This window comes from Cervus canadensis, chromosome 28 (assembly GCF_019320065.1).
Source record: "Cervus canadensis isolate Bull #8, Minnesota chromosome 28, ASM1932006v1, whole genome shotgun sequence".
NCBI lineage: Eukaryota > Metazoa > Chordata > Mammalia > Artiodactyla > Cervidae > Cervus > Cervus canadensis.
The window spans coordinates 22,670,205-22,689,717 of record NC_057413.1 but is presented as its reverse complement, the minus strand read 5'-3'; the positions used below and the strand labels follow the sequence as shown (position 1 = coordinate 22,689,717).

The 19,513-nt window shown below is 40.6% G+C and overlaps 4 non-coding genes across 4 annotated transcripts; all 4 read left to right on the top strand.

Annotated features, from left to right (window-relative positions):
* Positions 1–2,569: 2,569 nt before the first annotated feature.
* Positions 2,570–2,642, top strand: TRNAT-CGU. The gene has a single exon. It is a non-coding gene; the product is annotated as a tRNA-Thr (tRNA).
* Positions 2,643–6,360: 3,718 nt separating this feature from the next.
* Positions 6,361–6,454, top strand: TRNAI-UAU. Its single transcript has 2 exons — positions 6,361–6,398; positions 6,419–6,454. It is a non-coding gene; the product is annotated as a tRNA-Ile (tRNA).
* A 10,736-nt stretch (positions 6,455–17,190) lies between these two features.
* TRNAF-GAA lies at positions 17,191–17,263 on the top strand. The gene has a single exon. It is a non-coding gene; the product is annotated as a tRNA-Phe (tRNA).
* Positions 17,264–18,885: 1,622 nt separating this feature from the next.
* Positions 18,886–18,959, top strand: TRNAI-AAU. The gene has a single exon. It is a non-coding gene; the product is annotated as a tRNA-Ile (tRNA).
* Positions 18,960–19,513: the final 554 nt, after the last annotated feature.

Here is a 19,513-nt window from a genome sequence, read left to right as displayed (position 1 = left end):
TCCCCTCACTCTCAACTTCATTAATATGTCCATTTCCTGTTTTGTTGTGTTTCTCTATATTTTTGTTTATGACACTGTAAGTCATAAGAGATCAAACTGCCAACATCCGTTGGATCATAGGAAAAGCAAAAGAATTCCAGAAAAACATCTACTTCTGCTTCATTGACTACACTAAAGCCTTTGACTGTATGGATCACAATACAAACTGTGGAAATTCTTACAGAAATGGGAATATCAGACCACCTGACCTGCCTCCTGAGAAATCTGTATGCAGGTCAAGAAGCAACAGTTGGAACTGGACATGGAGCAACAGATTGGTTCCAAATCAGGAAAGGAGTACATCAAAGCTGTATATTTTCACCCTGCTTTTTAAAAACTTATATGCAGACTACATCAGGTGAAATGCCAGTCTGATGAAGCACAAACTGTAATCAAGTTTGCCAAGAAAAATATCAATAACCTCAGATATGCAGATGACATCACCCTTATGGCAAAAAGCAAAGAGGAGCTAAAGAGCCTCTTGATGAAAGTGAAAGAAGAGATTGAAAAAGCTGGCTTAAAACTAAACATTCAAAAAACTAAAATAATGGCATCTGATCCCATCATTTCATGGCAAATAGATGTGAAAACAATGGAAACAGTGAGAGACTTTATTTTCTTGGGCTCCAGAATCACTGTAGATGGTGACTGATGTGAGAGTTGTACCATAAAGAAAGCTGAGCACCAAAGAATTGATGCTTTTGAACTGTGGTGTTGGAGAAGACTCTTGAGAGTCCCTGAGACTGCAAGGAATTAAAACCAGTCAATCCTAAAGGAAATCAATCAGTCCTGAATATTCATTGGAAGGACTGATGCTGAAGCTGAAGCTCCAATACTTTGGCCACCTGATGTGAAGAACTGACTCCTTGGGAAAAACCCTGATTCTGGAAAAGATTGAAGGCAGGAGGAGAAGGGGACAACAGAGGATGAGATGGTTGGATGGCTTCACTGACTCAATGGACATGAGTTTGAGCAAGCTCCAGGAGCTGGTGATGGATAGGGAAGCCTGGCGTGCTGCAGTCTATGGGGCTGCAATGAGTCGGACACGACCGAGTGGCTGAACTGAGGTCATAGGAACATTATTTTGCCCATATGTGACTTTGGAGAGAGGGAGGTAGAGTGTGTTACCTTTTTACCCAGTGAGACTTTTAAGAGAGCGGGCTGGCTGGCTTTTCATAGATTCTGCAGCTTCTCCTCTGAATGATGGGAGAGCTGTATTCCAGATTGCGACCAAAGCATAGAAACTGGATTCCCCACTTCACCAATGAATCTTATTTTGCTGAGTTGTTTTTAATGAGTTACTTGAATTTGCCGGTAGTCGACTTGCTTTTGGTTTTGCTTTTTGTTTTTAATTAAGAGTCATTTTTTAATGAGCCAGCTATCAAATCCTGAAAGTAGACAGCAAAACAATCCTTGCTTTGTGTCAGGAGCACAGGGTCTCTGATCTGGGACTGGAGACCTAGAATTTGTAGTTGAATTTTCTTCCTCACCAGGTCTCTTTACATTATTGCTGTTGCTGGTCTGAGCTGAGTCCTTAAACAGATTGTGTGTGTGTGTGTGTGTGTGTGTGTGTGTGTGTGTCCCTCGCAGCCCTTTTGTGTGCTCAGTGTCTGACTCAGGGATCAGTGTGCTCATATTTATATGTGTGTGACTTTGGGTGCTCAGTGCACTCCTGTCTGACTCTTTGTGACCCCATGGACTGCCAGGCTCCTCTGTTCATCGGATTTCCCCGGCGAGAAGACTGGAGTGGGTTGCTGTTTCCTTCTCCACGCAGTTCCTTTACCTGGGTGGAAATTAACAAATTTTCTGATATCTTTGCCACAGCTTCTTTAGACAGAGTTTTTGTATTTGGATTTCAGCCATACCCAGTGGGGAGGGAGAAACAGAGCACTTTCTTTACGCCCTGGATCGAGGCTTTAAAAGGTATTTCAGCCTCAAAGACAAGGCTACAAACAGGCAGAGCCTCTCTTCGGCTTCAGTTTCAGGGAAGTCGCTCCATTTTCTTGTTCCTGCTGACCTCTTCCTTATCCTCAAATCTCAGTCTCCCTTCTGATAACTGATATCCAGGAATTTGAGAGAGATCTCGGGTGTTTTCCCGCAAGGCTCTAAGAAATGAAGCCTGGAAAATCAGTGCGGAATATACTGCAGAGCAGAGGGCGTGACTGTAACTAAAATCAAGTGTCCCCGCAGCCCTCACCCGGAAACCTCGCATCTTAGCGGATGGGCAAGCTGTTCATTCCCCACTCTCGTCAACGTGCAACCTCTGACCCTCGACTGCTCTGGATTTTCAGGCAAAACTCTCAGAGGTGGATTAGGGGTCCTGTATTTCCTTTGTCAAAAGCCAATCGAACATGATGTTAAAACTATCAGAGAGTGAGGGAATTTGTTTGACCACAGATCAGAAAATCGAAAAGGGGTTGATAATAGGGTGTCAAATTTTCCAGAAACCAATCAAAATAAAGCAATGAAACCCTAACGATTTCAGTGTATAATCTGCTTTAAGACAAGGAGTTAAAAACTGAACTGTTGGGGCTCCGTAGCTCAGGGGTTAGAGCACTGGTCTCGTAAACCAGGGGTCGTGAGTTCGAATCTCACTGGAGCCTTGGGCTGCTGCTTTTAGAGAAAACACATGACACAAAGTTGTTGTGATATATGAATTCTTGATATCTGAAATTCAGGTATGGAAAACTTCATTTGAAATGCCACCAATACATGCTTTTTGATGTGAAGAGCCGACCCATTGGAAAAGACCCTGGTGCTGGGAGAGATTGAAGGCAAAAGGAGAAAGTGCGGCAGAGGATGAAACGGTTAGATAGCGTCAGTGACTCAACGGACCTGAGTCTGGGCAATCTCCGGAGACAGTGTAGGACAGAGAACCCTGGCGTGCTGCAGTCCATGGGATCGCAAAGAGTCGGACACGACTTAATGACTGAACAACAACAAGCCTTTTAATAAACCAATTTCTATTGTGATTCAATTTGTTGTAACCTGTAGTCCTGACTAACTTAGGTGTTATAAGCCTAAAGAGATATTGTAATTATCGATTTTATCATACTTACTTAATGGAGTCTAAGCTTCCTTGAAGACAAGAGTCATATCTTGCTTCATATTGTATCTCAGAGCTAGATACAATAGAAAACTCAAAAACTGAAAAAGCAAAGAGAATAAGGACTGAAAAAAACAAGAACAGAGTGTTCAAAGGCTGCAGTACAACTAGAAAAGATGTAACATGTAAGTAAGGGGAACTCGAGAAGGAGAAGAGAGAAAGTAAGAGAAGAAATATTTGAGAGAATAATGACTGGGAATTTTCCTAAAATTAATGTCAGACACCTAACCACAGGTTGAGGAAGCTCAGAGAACACCAAGAATACATAACAAGACTACAACTAGCCACTTAATTTTTAAACTACAGAAAATAAAAGATAAAATCCCGAAAGAAGTTAGAGGGAAAAACATCTTACCCATACAGAACCAGAGATAAGAATTATATCAGACTGCCCCTCAGAAACCATGCAAGCAAGAAGACAGTGAAGTTAAATATTTAAAATTTTGATGGGGAAAAAAAAAAAAAAAAACAACCCAGAATTTTGTACCCTGCAAAGTTATCCTTCAGAAGCAACAAAAATACTTTCTAAGACCAACAAAACTTTAGGGAATTTGTTGCTAGAAGACCTGCCTTGCAAAAACAATCAAACAAAAAAAAAACATGCTAAAAGGACTTCTTAAGAAGGATGGAAAAAAAAAAAAATAAGATCAGAAACTCAGGTCTATATAGACAAAGGAAAAGCACCAAAGAAGAAAAGTGAAGGTACAATAAAAACTTGTATTTTTCTTATTCTTAACTGATTTACTATATAACAGTTTGTTCAAAATAATAGTATTAACTAAGTATTTGATTATGTATGCTTATTTATATACCACACACCTCTCTCTATGTATATTTGCTTGTGTATATCTGTATATATGTGACATGAATGACAGCAATGATACAAGGTACAGTAGAGAGGAATTGGGATTATTTTGTTGTTATAAGGTACTCACACTATTCAGGACATGATATAGTGCTATTAGTGTTATCTGAAAGTAGACTTGGATTAGTTGTAAATATATATTGCAAACTACTGAAAAAAGTAAAAGACGTGTAACTGTATGCTAAGATAGAAGAGAAAATAGAATCATATAGATGCACAATTAAAACCTGAAAAGTGTAGATGACAAAAGTAGGAAGAAAGAACAATGGTGGTAAATAGAAGCCAATAATGACTTAGTCAGTATTAATCCAACCACATCATTAATTACTCTGAATATTAATGGTCTAAGTACGTCAATTATATAAGGGGATTATTATCAAGAAGACAAGAAATAACAAATGTTGGTGAGGGTGCTGAGAAAAGGAAACCCTTCTGCACTGTAAGTGGAAATGTAAACTTATGCACTCACTGTGGAAAACAGCATGGAGGCTTCTAAAAAAATTGAAAATAGAACTACGATATGATCCAGCAAATTCATTTTTGGATATTTATCTGGAATTTGAAGGAAACATCCACTTTGACGAACTAAATCAAGTTGACCCAGAGAAAGGAATCCAGAGAGAGAAATACTCCAAACTTTGTGTCTTCTCTCATTCTCTTTGCTCCCTCAACTGAAACTCAAGATGAAGTTGCAGGGCAAGGGAACCCAAATTGTGGTGGGTGCAGGCCAGACTTCCATAGAAAGAAGAGCAGGCAGAAATCAGAAGTTTTTTTTTTTTTTTTTTTTTTTTTAACGTTAACAATTCCAAGCACTTGGCTTTCTATCTACATTTTCCTTCATGCACCATGATTTTATGCTTATAATGCCGACGTGTTAATGAAAGTCAGTTTAATATCTAGTGACATATTGTGAGTCTTGTAAGTTTTCATCTCTTAAGAATAGCTCCGAAGATACTAGTTCTTCTTGTCTAGATTCAGACTTGGAACACAGCACATGAGTGCTAAGATGTGGTTTATATAAATCACTTAGAAAAATGTCTGGCCAATGATAAGCTCCATCCAACTTGTGGCTGCTATTGTTGTTTAGATGAATGCCCTGTTCAGGCAGAGCTCCAGGCCTCTGTGGTGGGAATGTAGGAGGAGATCATGTGGTGAGATGGTCATTACTAAAGGGCTATGTCGCTTCTCACTACTCCTTAATTTAAGGTGTGTTTAAAAAACACGTAATGATCCAGTACAGCAATGCAACAGACGCCGAGATATGGAAACAGTTCTCTCCCCTCGCACTCCTTTCTGCATCTGAATGGAGATATTTAGTCACTGGTCTAGTACTCTCAGTCCTGTTTGTTAAGTCCCGTGTGGACAGGAATAGTCAGGCTATTCCATTATTTACCCAATTCTCCTTCTCACTGACAGGAATTCTTCCATAAAAGCCTAAAAGCCTCATATCTGGTGTGTATGTACCAGCTGCGATTACCCTACACCAAAAACAAACAAGCACATAACAAACAAAATTGACCTTTATAATGAGATGCCCCAGGCAGAAAATGAAGATACTGGGTGGCCAAACTGGGTTTGCCTCTACTGTCCTGGATTGTAGAGGCCAACTACCTGCAATGAACCTCGAAAGAAGGTCAAAACTGGTGGAGGAGCAGGGTGGGAGTGGGGGTGGGGGACGCCACCTCAATCTCCATATGTAACACGCGGCCCAAAGGAGCCGTTTCCGCTCTGGTTGTTTTCCCGCAGGAGATGCCGGACCAGCTGGCTGTATGACTTCAAATGAGGTTTGCAAGCAGGCTCTGGAAGGATTTAGGGGAACCTGGAGGCACAGCCTGGAGATGCTGGACAGCAAGGTGGATAGTTCCGCCAGAAGCGCAGCGGGTGCTGGGAAACCCGCGGGGCCAGGACTGGGCTGGCTCTGCTTCTCTGGGTCCTGATCTGGTAGGAAGCATCACGGACCAGCCAGGCGGTGCGCGGTGATGCCATGCCTCAGTCAAATAGCCCTTGTCTTCCACGGAAATCGTTCCCTTCTTGGAGTCAAGGCGAGGGGGAACCCGAGTCCGCCCGTCCTTTCTCCTCAACCTTCTCTCGGGGCTTCTGAAAGGAGCATCCCCGAACCCCGGGAAATGCTGATCCTCGCTGGCCCAGAGGAAGGATCACAAACACGCTTGAAGAAGAGATGGAAGTGTCTCGATCAAAGTGTCTCTGCCAGGCCAGCCGCGGCTGAGGAGGGTGGGGAGAAGAGGGTCCTCAGCAGTGCCGCGCGTTCCCGCTCTGCTTGTCTCGGGGATCCGGCGCGCCGGTCGCTCGTGGCTCTGTAGAGTGCGCACCGAGAACGGAGGGAAAGCATGCTCCAGTGGCGCAATCGGTTAGCGCGCGGTACTTATACAGCAGTATATGTGCGGGTGATGCCGAGGTTGTGAGTTCGAGCCTCACCTGGAGCATGTTTTCTTCCCTTTATGGTTTCAGTCTCTTTTCACTCTAATGCGTTCCTTCCCGCCTCTTTAAAGATAAAAGCTAAAAAGAGGCTGTTACGTTTTCCAAGGTGAGAACGCAGATATTCCCATGATTAAGGAGAATATTTGGTCGTTTTCAAACACAAAGAAATCACAAGCCGAAAGGAGGCAAATTGAGCCCATTCAAGCATATTCATTCGATTCTCATCTGTTAGGAGATCTTAAAGTCAGGTTGTACAGCTTCGAATGAGTCTCCCTCATCCTTTCCTCGCTCCTAGTATAAAACCATTTCTCAAATCTTTGGGAACTGAGCACGGAAGAGGACAACCTGGGTCTTACGCTCTGCCATTTCGTGCAGCTGTCACAGGGGCTCACGAATGACCAGAAGCTACCCGCAGGCATCTTAACGTTGAGTTCCATAAGATCTGCAGTGAGGTTGCTGAACTTCATCTGTGAAATATAAATGTGCTTGAGTCGAACTCCACCGCCTACTTTATATAAACCAGACTGGGGAACAAAATTTATCTTCCCCTGCAATGAAACATAGGTGGCTGGGTATGTATTTCTTCCTAATTTCATCAGAAAATAAACGACCTTTTTTGGAAAAACGACATTCATCTGGAGGCTGTGTCTGAAATAAATGATCGTATGTTGCTCTACTTTTATCCAGTCTCTCCTGGATTTCATTGTTTCACAGGGCCTTCCTTCTCCTTTGTCTCTTACAAATGGTTATAGCCCACAGTTTCATCTCAATTTTTTTCTTACCTACTGATATACACATTTTTTGTATTATATTCGTTCCCTTAATTATAGCATCTTTCCAAATACCAATGATTTTAAGATTTCTTTCCCATCCAGTCCCCTCATTTGAATCAAGACCTATGCCTCCTACTGCCTACTGGATATTTCTGTCTAGACATTCCTGCAAGTCTGTAACAGCAACACATGGGGAAATCATCAAAATCAAATCCACTCCCTCTCCTGTACACTTTATCTCAAAGGCAGCCATTCAGCAAATACTTGATACCTGCTTTTTGCCAGATCCACTCTAGATGCTGAGATTACTGTAGTGAAAAAAAAAAAAAAATCAAATCTCTATTCTCTAGAACCTAAGTTCTAGTAGGGAGAAATAAGCAATGAACAACTGAACATAAACATATTTATATATAGTTAGACAAAGTGGTAATAAGTTTATAGCAAAAAACAAAAATAGGATAAGAGGGATCAAGGATACCAGGGAATATGCTGGGAGTGCTATGTGATATAAGGTTGTTAGAGAAGGCCTGTCTAAGCAGTGACATTTAAGCAGAAACCTGAAGGAAATAAGGGAGAAAGTCTTGGATATATATGGTGAAAGACAGGTACGGGCAGAGGTAAGAACAAAGGCAAAAGTCAAGCTATGGGAATGGCCCCATGAGCATAGTTAGAGAAGAAAAAGGAAAAAAGCTTGCCCCAGCACATAGTAAATCTACATATGAATCTTCAAGTTGCAGAACTTTAAAAAATGCCAACATGCATTCACTTGTCCAGTCACGAGTTAGTTCACTTGTCTGGCTTACGCTGTCACACGCGTGCCTCCTCTACAAGTGGTCGCGCTTTTGTGTACTTTCTCGTACAGTACTGTATGGAGTACAGTATCTTTCTTCCAAGTCCAGGATGTCCAGAAGCAAGTGTAAAAGCATCAGTGATGTATCCGGTGCTGCTAAGAAGCACCAGGAATGGGAGGCCCAGAAAAAGGAAGAAGAGAGATAAGAAGACGAAGTAACTGAAGTGATTCATGATGCAGGAAATGGCAAGGCGGACCTCCTTTATTTGGACCTCCTCCTTTATTTGAGGAAGCACTGTGATTCATGGGGTCTCAAAGAGTTGGACACGACTGAGCAACTGAACTGAAAGTTAGCTTTTGAGCACAGGACTTGAATCTATAATGGTTCACTGCCGGAATCCAGCCCCGGCGGGTCCAGGAATACCCGAGGGATGAATGGCGTCGGTGAAAAGAAGTGCATGGACTCTGGTTGCAATGCAAGAACTCGTCTGTTTATTTTTTAACAGCTCAGATTATATAGAATTGTTTTTCTTGCCTCCCCCTTACCATCACCTCATGTTACATCAGATGTTGGTTTCATACTCCTGTCAATATTTTCCCTCATATCTTTTCCAATGACTTCATCTGGAACAATCCCGATTACAGGCTTTTTTCCTTGAATGTTCCATACATAGTCTTCTTGCCTCAATGGCCTAACATTTTCACTCTGACAAAAACAATGTTCCATAGATTCCAGATACAGTATGAATTCTTTGGATAATAAAACAATACATGGGAAGGGTTACAAAAACATGTTTGACATTTCTGAGAATAGTACCATGTGAGAATCCTGACATTTTTCTTTGTCTAAGACCACAAAACCTCAGTCTACAATCTTTAACTATGAAGCAGCAAAACACCTCCAAAGCAGCAAAACACCTCTATTAATAGTGAGGTAATGGCAGTGAGGCTGGTTAATATAAATCTTTTATACTGTTGAAATCTCGTGTTACACATTTTCTAATTCTACAAAAATACCCATCATATTCTATGTTTATTAAGGGAATAGAAACAGTGGACAAATAGCAGCACTGAAACAGCAACAATGAAAACTCTCTTGACCAAAGAGCAAGTAAACTGAAGCAGTACTTCTACTTCTGAATCTAAATGTCTCTACTCTTTTCTAATCTAGAACATTATAATCTTCTAAGCAAGCAGCCAAACTATGCCTGTGGCCTTTTCCTTATTTCTGCCCATAGCCATACCCTCGGCTTGGGCTATTCCGGGGAGGCCTGATTACTACATATTATGTTTCCAAGATTTAGTAGAAAGCACAATAACAGTAGGACAGAAAGAGAAAGGGGACAAACTGGATCCCCGGGGCGACCCCGAGGGGAGGAGCTGCCTTGCAGGTTCCTCTCTCGTCTGGTGACCTTGTCACGGCCTGGGCACATCCCGGCGGCTCCCGACACTACACAAAGGATGTAGCAGCCGTTCAGAAAGCAATACTGTGCTACCGTGTCATTTATGGTGAGAAAAGAAGGAGCTGCTACCTAGACATCGCTGGATCATCTTTTAAAAGAGGGTAGATAGAATTGAATTCAGCAAGGAATCAGAACTTATGTCTTCAATGTCAGGCATGAGTGACACTGCACCTTGCCCTCCGTCTCCTATTGCTGACAATCCTTCAGCTCTGCCATCTCCCACCTCCTCTCCCTCCTCCAGTCAGTAGTATTATAAACCTATTACAGTACAGTACTATATGGCTGATTGTGTTAATTGGGTATCTAGGTTAACTTTGTGAACAAACTGGACTTATGGATGCACTCCTATAATGGAAGTTATTTGTATGTAGGGGACTTAATGAATTTTTCAGCAGAAGAGCCTCTTTAATACTTTTTGAAACCTTGTGCCTGACATGATATTACATAATACTAGTTAATATAGTGACCAAATGATGTTTGAGGAAACAATGTGAAAATAAAATTGCTAGAATCACAAAGAATATCTCCAGGGGTTATTCCTGTTTCCTGTAGTGATCTCTGGCCAATCAAGGGCTGGGTTGTCTCTGATTCCCATGGCTTGATTTAGGAACTCTGTGATCACTCTGATCACATCAACTTCTGTGTAGCTAGCTGTTCAAAACAGAAAGCAACAATACAGTTTTCTAATGTTTCCTTTAAAGCAAAATGTATTCATTCATGGACAGAAGGGCCTGGTGGGCTGCCGTCTATGGGATCGCACAGAGTTGGACATGACTGAAGCGACTTAGCAGCAGCAGCAGGCATGAGGAGTTTTAGTTTGCAGCATTCAAACTCTTAGTTGTGGCTTGTGACATGTGACCAAGGGTCAAATTGGGACCCCCCGCATTAGGAGTGCGGTCTTACCCCTGGACCACCTGGGAAGTCCCTTAGGTCTCTTTTCTGGTAAGACATTTATATACAATAAGATTCACACATTTTAAGTGTAGAGTTTGATGAATTTTGATAATTGTATTAATTTCCTATTGCTTCTGTAACAAATTAGGACAAACTTAATTGTTGTTGATGTTCAGTTACTAAATTGTGCCTGACTCTTTGTAACCCATGGACTGCAGCACACCAGGCTTCCCTGTCCTTTACTATCTCCTGGAGTTTGCTCAAACTCATGTCCATTGAGTTGGGAATGCCATCCAGCCATCTCATCCTCTGTCGCCCCCTTCTCTTCCTGTCCTCAATCTTTCCCAACATCAGGGTCTTTCCCAATGAGTGGGCTCTCTGCATCATGTGGCCAAAGTATTGAAGCTTCAGCTTCAGCATCAGTCCTTCTGATGAATATTGATTTCCTTTAGGATTGACTTGCTTGATCTCTTCGAAGTTCAAGGGACTCTCAAGAGTCTTCTCCAGCGCCACAATTCAAAATCATCAGTTCTTTGGTGCTCAGTCTTCTTCATGGTCTAACTCTCACACCCATAACTTACTACTGGAAAAACCATGACTTTTGTTTTCTTTTCCATATTTTTTAATTTGTTTGCCTTATATCTGTCTCCATCCACTAGAAGATAAGCTTCATGAGAATAGGGACTTGATCTTTTTTGTCCTCCCAGCATCTTGGGTCGTGCCCATGGTGAAATACTTAGGAAGTGAAAAACTATGACTTTGACTATACAGACTTTTTTTGGAAAGCAATGTTTCTGCTTTTTAATATGCTGTATAGGTTTGTCACAGCTTTTCTTCCACGAAGCAAGCGTCTTTTAATTTCAGGGCTGTAGTCACCTTTCATAGTAATTTTGTAGCCCAAGAAAATAAGATCTCTGGTTCCTCTGCCTTTTCTAAATTCAACGTGTACATCTGCAAGTTCTTGGTTCACATACTGCTGAAGCCTAGCTTGAAGGATTTTGAGCATCACCTTGCTAGCAGTGAACTAAAATGGATAGGAATGGGTAAATTTGATGCAGATGACTATTGTATCTACCACTGTAGGCAAGAATCCCTTAGAGGAAATGATGTAGCCCTCATAGTCAACAAGAGTGCAAAATGCAGTGCCTGAGTGCAATCTCAAAAATGACAGAATGATCTCAGTTTGTTTTCAAGGCAAATCATTCAACATCACAGTAATCCAAGTCTATGCTCCAATTACTAATCACTAATGCCAAAGAAGCTGAATCTGAATGGTTCTATGAAGACCTACAAGACCGTTTAGCACTAACACCAAAAAAAGATGCCCTTTTCATCATAAGAGACTGGAATGCAAAAGTAGGAAATCAAGAAATACCTGGAGTAACGGGCAAGTTTGGCCTTGGAGTACAAAATGAAGTCGGGCAAAGGTTAACAGAGTTTTGGCAAGAGAATGCCCTGGTCATAGAAAACACCCTCTTCCACCAACACAAGAGAAGACTCTACACATGGACATCACCAGTCAATACCAAAATCAGGCTGATTATATTCTTTGCAGTTGAAGATGGCAAAGCTCTATACAGTCAGCAATGACAAGATCTGGAGCTGACTATAGCTCAGATCATGAACTCCTTACTGCAAAATTCAGGCTTACATTGAAGAAAGTAGGGAAAACTACTAGGCCATTTGACCTAAATCAAATCCCTTATGATGATATAGTGGAGGTGACAATTAGATTCAAGGGATCAGATATGATGAACAGAGTGCCTGAAGAACTATGGATGGAGGTTCGTAACATTGTACAGGAGGTGGTGAGCAAAACCATCCCAAAGAAAAAGAAATGCAGGAAAGCAAAATGGTTGTCTGAGGAGGCCATACAAATAGCTAAGAAAAGAAGAGTAGCGAAAGGCAAAGAAGAAAGGGAAAGATATACTCAACTGAATGCAGCGTTCCAGACAATAGCAAGGAGAGATAATAAAGCTTTCTTAAGTGAACAATGCAAAGAAATAGAGGTAAACAATAGACTGGGAAAAACTAGAAATCTCTTTAACAAAATTGGAAATACCAACATTTCATGCAAAGATAGGCACCATAAAGGACAGAAACGACAAGAACCTAACAGAAGCAGAAGATATTAAGAAGAAGTGGCAAGAATACACAGAAGAACTATACAAAAAAAGGTCTTAATGACCCGGAAAACCAGGATGATGTGGTCACTCACTCACCCAGAGCCAAACATCCTGGGATGTGAAGGCAAGTGGGCCTTAGGAAACATTACTATGAACAAAGCTAATGGAGGTGATGGAATTCCAGCTGAGCTATTTAAAATCCTAAGAGATGATGCTGTTAAAGTGCTGCACTCAATATGTCAGCAAATTTGGAAAACTCAGCAGTGGCCACAGGACTGGGAAAGGTCAGTTTTCCTTCCTATCCCAAAGAAAGGCAATGCCAAAGAATGCTCAAACTACTATACAATTGCCCTCATGTCAGAAACTTAGTGGCTTAGCACAAAATTCTTGTCTTGCACTTTTGTAAACCAGAAATCTAAAAAGGCTCTCACTGGACTAAAGCCAAGCTGTTGGCAAGTCTGTGTTCCTTCTGGAAATTCTCTTAGACAATTCTTTTTCTTGCTTTTTCTAGCTTCTAGAGGTGGCCCACATTCCTTAACTCTGGACCCATTCATCTTCAAAGCCAGCAATTGCATTACTCTAATCTCTGCTTCCCTTGTCACATCTTCTCTGATTCTCATCTTCTTATGTCTCTCTCTTCCACTTTTTTTAGAAAACAGTTTATTCATTTATTTATTTTTGGTTGCCCTCAGTCTTTGTTCCTACCTGGAGGCATCTCTAGTTGTGGTAAGCTGGGGTTCCTCTTCATTTCTGTGTGTGGGCTTCCTTTTTTCAGTGGCTTCTCTTGTTGCTTCTCTTGACCCAGCTCTAGGCACGTGATTTCAGTAGTGGCAGCATGCAGTCTCAGTAGTTTTGGTCTGAAGGCTGTCTAGTCAGGTAAGCCCACAAATTTGATTACTTAGATTAAATGAGCCCATTCTTTGGAGGATATAGTAAAATTCCAGCAAGTTATATTATGTATATTGATAAACTGATTTTAAAGTATATTGAAAGATGCAAAATAACCAACAGGATACTGAAGAACAACCTGGAGAAGGAAATGGCCACCTACTCCAGTATTTTTTCCTGGAAAATTCCATGGACAGAGGAGCCTGGTGGGCTACAGTCCATGGGGTCGCAAGAGTTGGGCATGACTTAGCAGCTAAACCTCTACCACCACTACTGAAGAACAAGGTTGAAGGTCTGACATTATCTAGCTTCAAGATTTGTTATAAAACTACAGTGATCAAGACAGTATGGAATTGGTGAAGAATAAATAAATAGATCAATGGAACAGAATAAAGAGCCTAGATATGGACCTAAACCAATCCAGTCAACTGATCTTTGATGAAGGAGCAAAGACAACTTAATAAAGAATTGTCTTTTCAACAAACAATTTGGAAACAACTACATACAAAATAAAAATGAATCTAGACACAAACCCTATGTTGCAAATATTAAATCAAGTAGATGATGTGCATGCATGCTCAGTCTCTCATTTGTGTCTAACTCTTTGCAACCCTATGGACTATAGCCCACCAGACTCCTCTGTTCATGGGATTTTCCAGGCAAGAATACTGGAGTGGGTTGCCCTTTCAAAAGTAGATGACAGACCAAACCTAAATGTAAAATGTAAACTTTTCTAGATAACATAGGAGAAAATCTAGCAGACCTCAGTTTTGGTGATAACTATTTACTACATTACCCAGCTTACATGATCTCAATTCCACGCTCAGGGGCTGAACCTGAGCCAGGGTAGTGAAAGCACTGAATCCTAATCACTAGACCATCAGGGAACTCCTGGTGATGACTTTTTAAAAAATATTTAATTATTTGATTGTCTTATTTGTGGCATGTGGGATCCAATTCCCTCACCAGGGACTGAACCCAGGCTCTGTGCATTGGGAGAAGGGAGTCTGAGCCACTGAACTACCAGGGAAGTAGTTCTACCTGGAAATGATTTTGTAGATACTATACCAAGAATATGATCTGTGAAAGAAAAAAAATTGGTAAATTAGAGTCCATTAAAATTAAAATCTTCTGCTCTGTGAAAGCCCATGGAAAGAGAATGACTGGAGAAAATGTTTACAAAATACATATCTGATGAAGGAGCTCATGATCTGAGCCACAGTCATTTATATTGAAATAATCATGTTTAAATAATAAATTAAAAAAATTTAAAAAATCCAGAATAACTATGGCAATCCAAAGTGAGAAAAACAAAACTGAGGCCCTCTATTATCAGATAATATTACTTAACTTTTAAATAATTTATTTAGTTAACTGGAGGATATTTATTTTACAGTGTTGTGTCAGTTCTGCCATACAACAACATGAACCAGCCATAGGTATACATATGTCCCCTCCATCTTGAATCTCCTTCCCACCTCCTGCCCCATACCACCCCTCTAGGCTATCACAGAGCACCAGGTTGAGCTCCTTGCATCGTACAGCAAATTCCCACTGGCTATCTATTTTACATGTGGTAATGTATATGTTTTAATGCTACTCTCTCAGTTCTTCCCACCTTCTCCCTCCCCCACTGTGTCCACAAGTTTGTTCTCTATGTCTGTGTCTCTATTGCTGCCCTAAAAATAGGTTCATCAGTACCATTTTCCTAGATTCCATATATATTCGCTAATATATGAATTTGTTTTTCTCTTTCTGACTTCCTTCACTCTGTATAACAGGCTCTAGGTTCATCCACCTCACTAGAACTGGCTCAAATTCATTCCTTTTTATGGCTGAGTAATACTCCATTGTATATATGTACCACTACTTCTTTATCTGTTCATTTGTTGATGGTTATCTAGGTTGTTTCCATGTCCTGGCTATTTTAAATAATGCTAAAAGATATTGTTACTTAATTTTAAGTTAAAGAAATTAAGATAGTATAATTTTAGTGTAAAGACAAACATAGACCTATGTGGCAGAATAGAAAGTCTAGGGAAAAACAGACACATATACAGTTCCCTGTTTGATGACAGGAAGACAGTGCAATTCAGTAGGGGAAAAAATTGACTTTTCAATATATAATGCTGGGTTAATTGAAATCATATATTAAAGAAAATGAATTTAATACTTATCTCACACTATACATAAATTCAAAATGGAATATAATTTTAAATATTAAAAATAAAATACTTAAACTTCTAGACAGAAACATAGGAAAACAACTTCATGACTTTAGTGTAGGCAAATATTTCTGAACTAGGATGCAGAAAAGCACTAACTGTAAAGGTTGATAAATTGGACTTCATTAAAATTAAAAAGTTCAAAATACAAAATTAGGAGAACTAAAGATGTACCACAAATTGGGAGAACATATTTGCAACACATATCTGACGAAGGACTTGTATTCACAATAACATAAGAGCCAACTCATTGGAAAAGACCCTGATGCTGGGAAAGATTGAAAGCAGGAGGAGAAGGGGACGACAAGAGGGCAAGATGATTGGATGGCATCACCAACTCAATGGGCATGAGTTTGAGCAAGCTCCGAGAGATGGTGAAGTACAGGGAAGCCTGGCATGCTGCATTCCATGAGGTTGCAGAGTTGGACATGACTGAGTGACTGAACAACAAATGAACTACAAACTCAATTTTTAAAAAACTGGCAATCAACCCAATTTCTTAAATAGGGAAGAACATATGGGAAGATGTAAAATATCATAATCATCAAAAATACAAGTCAAACTCACAACGAACTATCACTACATCCTGGCCTGAGTAGCTAAAATGAAAATGACAATACCCAGTATTGGCTAGACTGTGAAGCAACCGGAAGCCTTATATGTTGCTTTCGGTAGTGTGAACTGTTACATACATTTGGAAAATAGTTTCCAGCAGGTAATAAAGTTAAACACACATATATCCTGTAGACCAGCAATTCCACCTTTACATCTATATATCTGTCTAATAAATCAATGATTATGTTCATCTGAAACTATGCACAAGAAAGTTCAGTATTTTTTATAATAACCACAAATTGAAAGCCAAATGCCTATCAACATTAGAGTGGATAAGTAAATTGGGGTACAACCATAAAATGGAAGTTTATAAATAGGAACTGCTTTAAGAAAAAACAGATGAATCTCAAAGACAATATTGAGTGAAAGAAGCCAGACATAAGAATGCAGAGTCTACTTGATTCAATATGTATACAGTTTAAAAACAAATGAGAGGGAACATGAGGGAGCATGCATGGTGACTAAGTGGTGTAAACTTGTAAAGATCATCATGCTGTGCACTTAAAACGTGGGTGCTTTACTGAATATAACTTATACTTTATTTTTTTTTAACACGCTTTAATAGAATAGAAAGGAATAAAAATGACTGAAAGAATAGAAGATACTTAAGCGTCAAGCTAGAAATTATCTCGAACAGTGTTGTCTTGAGTTCTAGGAAGCTTACCACTCCAACAGGAAGCTATGAATCACCACGCCCCTTTGGCTCTCCAATTCATATCCTTAAGAAACATACATAAATTTTCTTTTATCACTCTGTTCTTTTGATCCTCCTATCATAACTCAGAAAATTTGGGGATGTTTTCTCATTGTCTTATTTTTTGTTGTTACAATTATTTCTGGAAGGGGAAGTGTATTATGTTTTCAGAAAATAAGACAAAAGGTTTTCTTACATTTTTCTGAAATGAAGGAAGTAGTTAAGAAAAGACTATTTAAAGAGAGTAGTTGTTGAGTCGGTGACCAACGGGTGGCCGAAATAGCTCAGTTGGGAGAGCGTTAGACTGAAGATCTAAAGGTCCCTGGTTCAATCCCGGGTTTCGGCAACTGCTTTTTGTAACGCGAACTAAGAGATACTGACGCCAAACTAAATGTCCATAGTCTTCAAATATACAATATAATAAGTCTATAGTGCCTTTTATATGCTGAGGAGTTGCATACATTTACCCTTAGTTTCTATGGCAAAACGTAATTCTGTGCCTATACACATTAATTCTTTCACAACTACCAGTAATTCCTTAAGGTAAAGAGGGGAAAAAACCCAAAGCAAAACACTTAATGCTTTATTTAGTTATGTATTTAGATGTTATTAAAGGCATCTATAAGAAGCAGGGCACGAGCAATTTCAATTGTCCCTTATTTACAGTAATTCTTTCGGAGTTCAAATAGCTAAAACACGCTCATTCTTTAGCGATGGCTTTCTAAGTGAACATCAGGGGTCTATACACACATTTTGGAATGTAGAAGAATCCTCAAAAGCCAGAGGGTAGTTGATTTTGAAAAGTACAGAGGACGTGGGACTGCCCAAGAGTTAACAGATTTCGTTTCCCTGACTTTTGAGCACCTGTAAGCCTTACCAGGACAAGAGCTCTTAAAGATTAGAGAAGTAAAACCTAGAAGACTGGCGGGACTTGAGCCTTTAAGTGTTGAATACTTAACCAACCATTAGCAACTCACACTTCCCCCTTGCACCAGCGTCGGCTTAAAAATCAACAAAAATCATTACTTGTTGATTCATTTAGCTTTAAATGAATATATTCGGTGAAAATTTAACTAGGGGTCCGGTCAGCAGAAAAGCTCAAAAAGTAGGGGGAAAAAACAAAACAAAACCCAAAACAACCAATGCAACCCTAGGAAATATAAAAGGACATTTCCCTAGGCTGCAGGAGATTCCTTCAACTTTAGGTGATAAAAACTATAGCCTCCCCGAGGGCCAACGAGCTCATCTCACTCTATCTTCTCCAACCTCGTGCTTGGATCCTTCCATTCGCAAAATGGAAGATGAGTGATACAGAGAATGCACTGTACCATGGGTGAAAATTTTAATACCAACTTGAAAACATTAGGTCTCTAAGTTACAAATTATTTGCAATTTGTGATCCAGTGCTGCTGCTGCTAAGTCACTTCAGTCGTGTCGGACAATGTGCGACCCCATAGACGGCAGCCCACCAGGCTCCCCCGTCCCTGGGATTCTCCAGGCAAGAACACTGGAGTGGGTTGCCATTTCCTTCTCCAATGCATGAAAGTGAAAAATGAAAGTGAAGTCGCTCAGTCGTGTCCGACTCTTAGCGACCCCATGGACTGCAGCCTACCAGGCTCCTCCATCCATGGGATTTTCCAGGCAAGAGTACTGGAGTGGGGTGCCATTGCCTTCTCCATTAGGGACATGTTTTTAAAAACGGAAGGCTCCCTTCACCCACGATTCAAGATCCTATTACAGTGCTTTTTCTACAAATAAACTAGGCTCAACTTCTGCACAAAAATTTCTCCGTGAATTTTCTAGTCCAAATACGAATAATTGAAATAGTATAGATTCCTTATTAAAATCTATGAATGTGGTCTGAGGGAGAGGAATAAAAAGAAATTATTATTTAAAAAAAATTTTTTTTTACACCAAAACAAAAATGTAAACCAATCTATTTTAATAAAAGACAACTACTCTCGCGGTGGCCGGTTAGCTCAGTTGGTTAGAGCGTGGTGCTAATAACGCCAAGGTCGCGGGTTCGATCCCCGTACGGGCCATTGGACTATTGGTTTTGGACTTATGATACCCGTTAGGTGGACCTTTACAACACACGGTTATTACAATCTGAGGCCCAGAAGCTTAAACGTTTCCCTCGTGGTGGTGAATTTTACCTGCGGTGTAGAGCCAGGATACAAGTTACACATTCGGAAATCTAGCCACCTATAAAGATCCTCTTTTGGTTTAGTTTGAGGAATTCTCCCTCACTTGGCAGTCATCTCCCCCAACGTCTCTGTTCCGCCTCAACACAGAGAAAGAGGCAAATCTGTTCTCTTTGGAGATGCCGCTCCAAAGCTACCTTTCCACGCCTTCCTTACACGCTCATCTTCTTTTAAAAAATAGTGGGGAGGGCATTCCTCTTGGTTCTTCTGTTGACTTTGAGGTCCGGTTTCCCAGCTCCTGTGTGTGTCCGTAAGATTGACGTTTCCGGCTGGTGGGGTAGATTCCGGGGGTGAGGCGCACCGGCTGGGCCTCAGGGGTGTGTGCGCTAAGCCGCTTCAGTAGAGTCGGACTCTGCGACCCTATGGACTCCAGCCTGCCGGCTCCTCTGTCC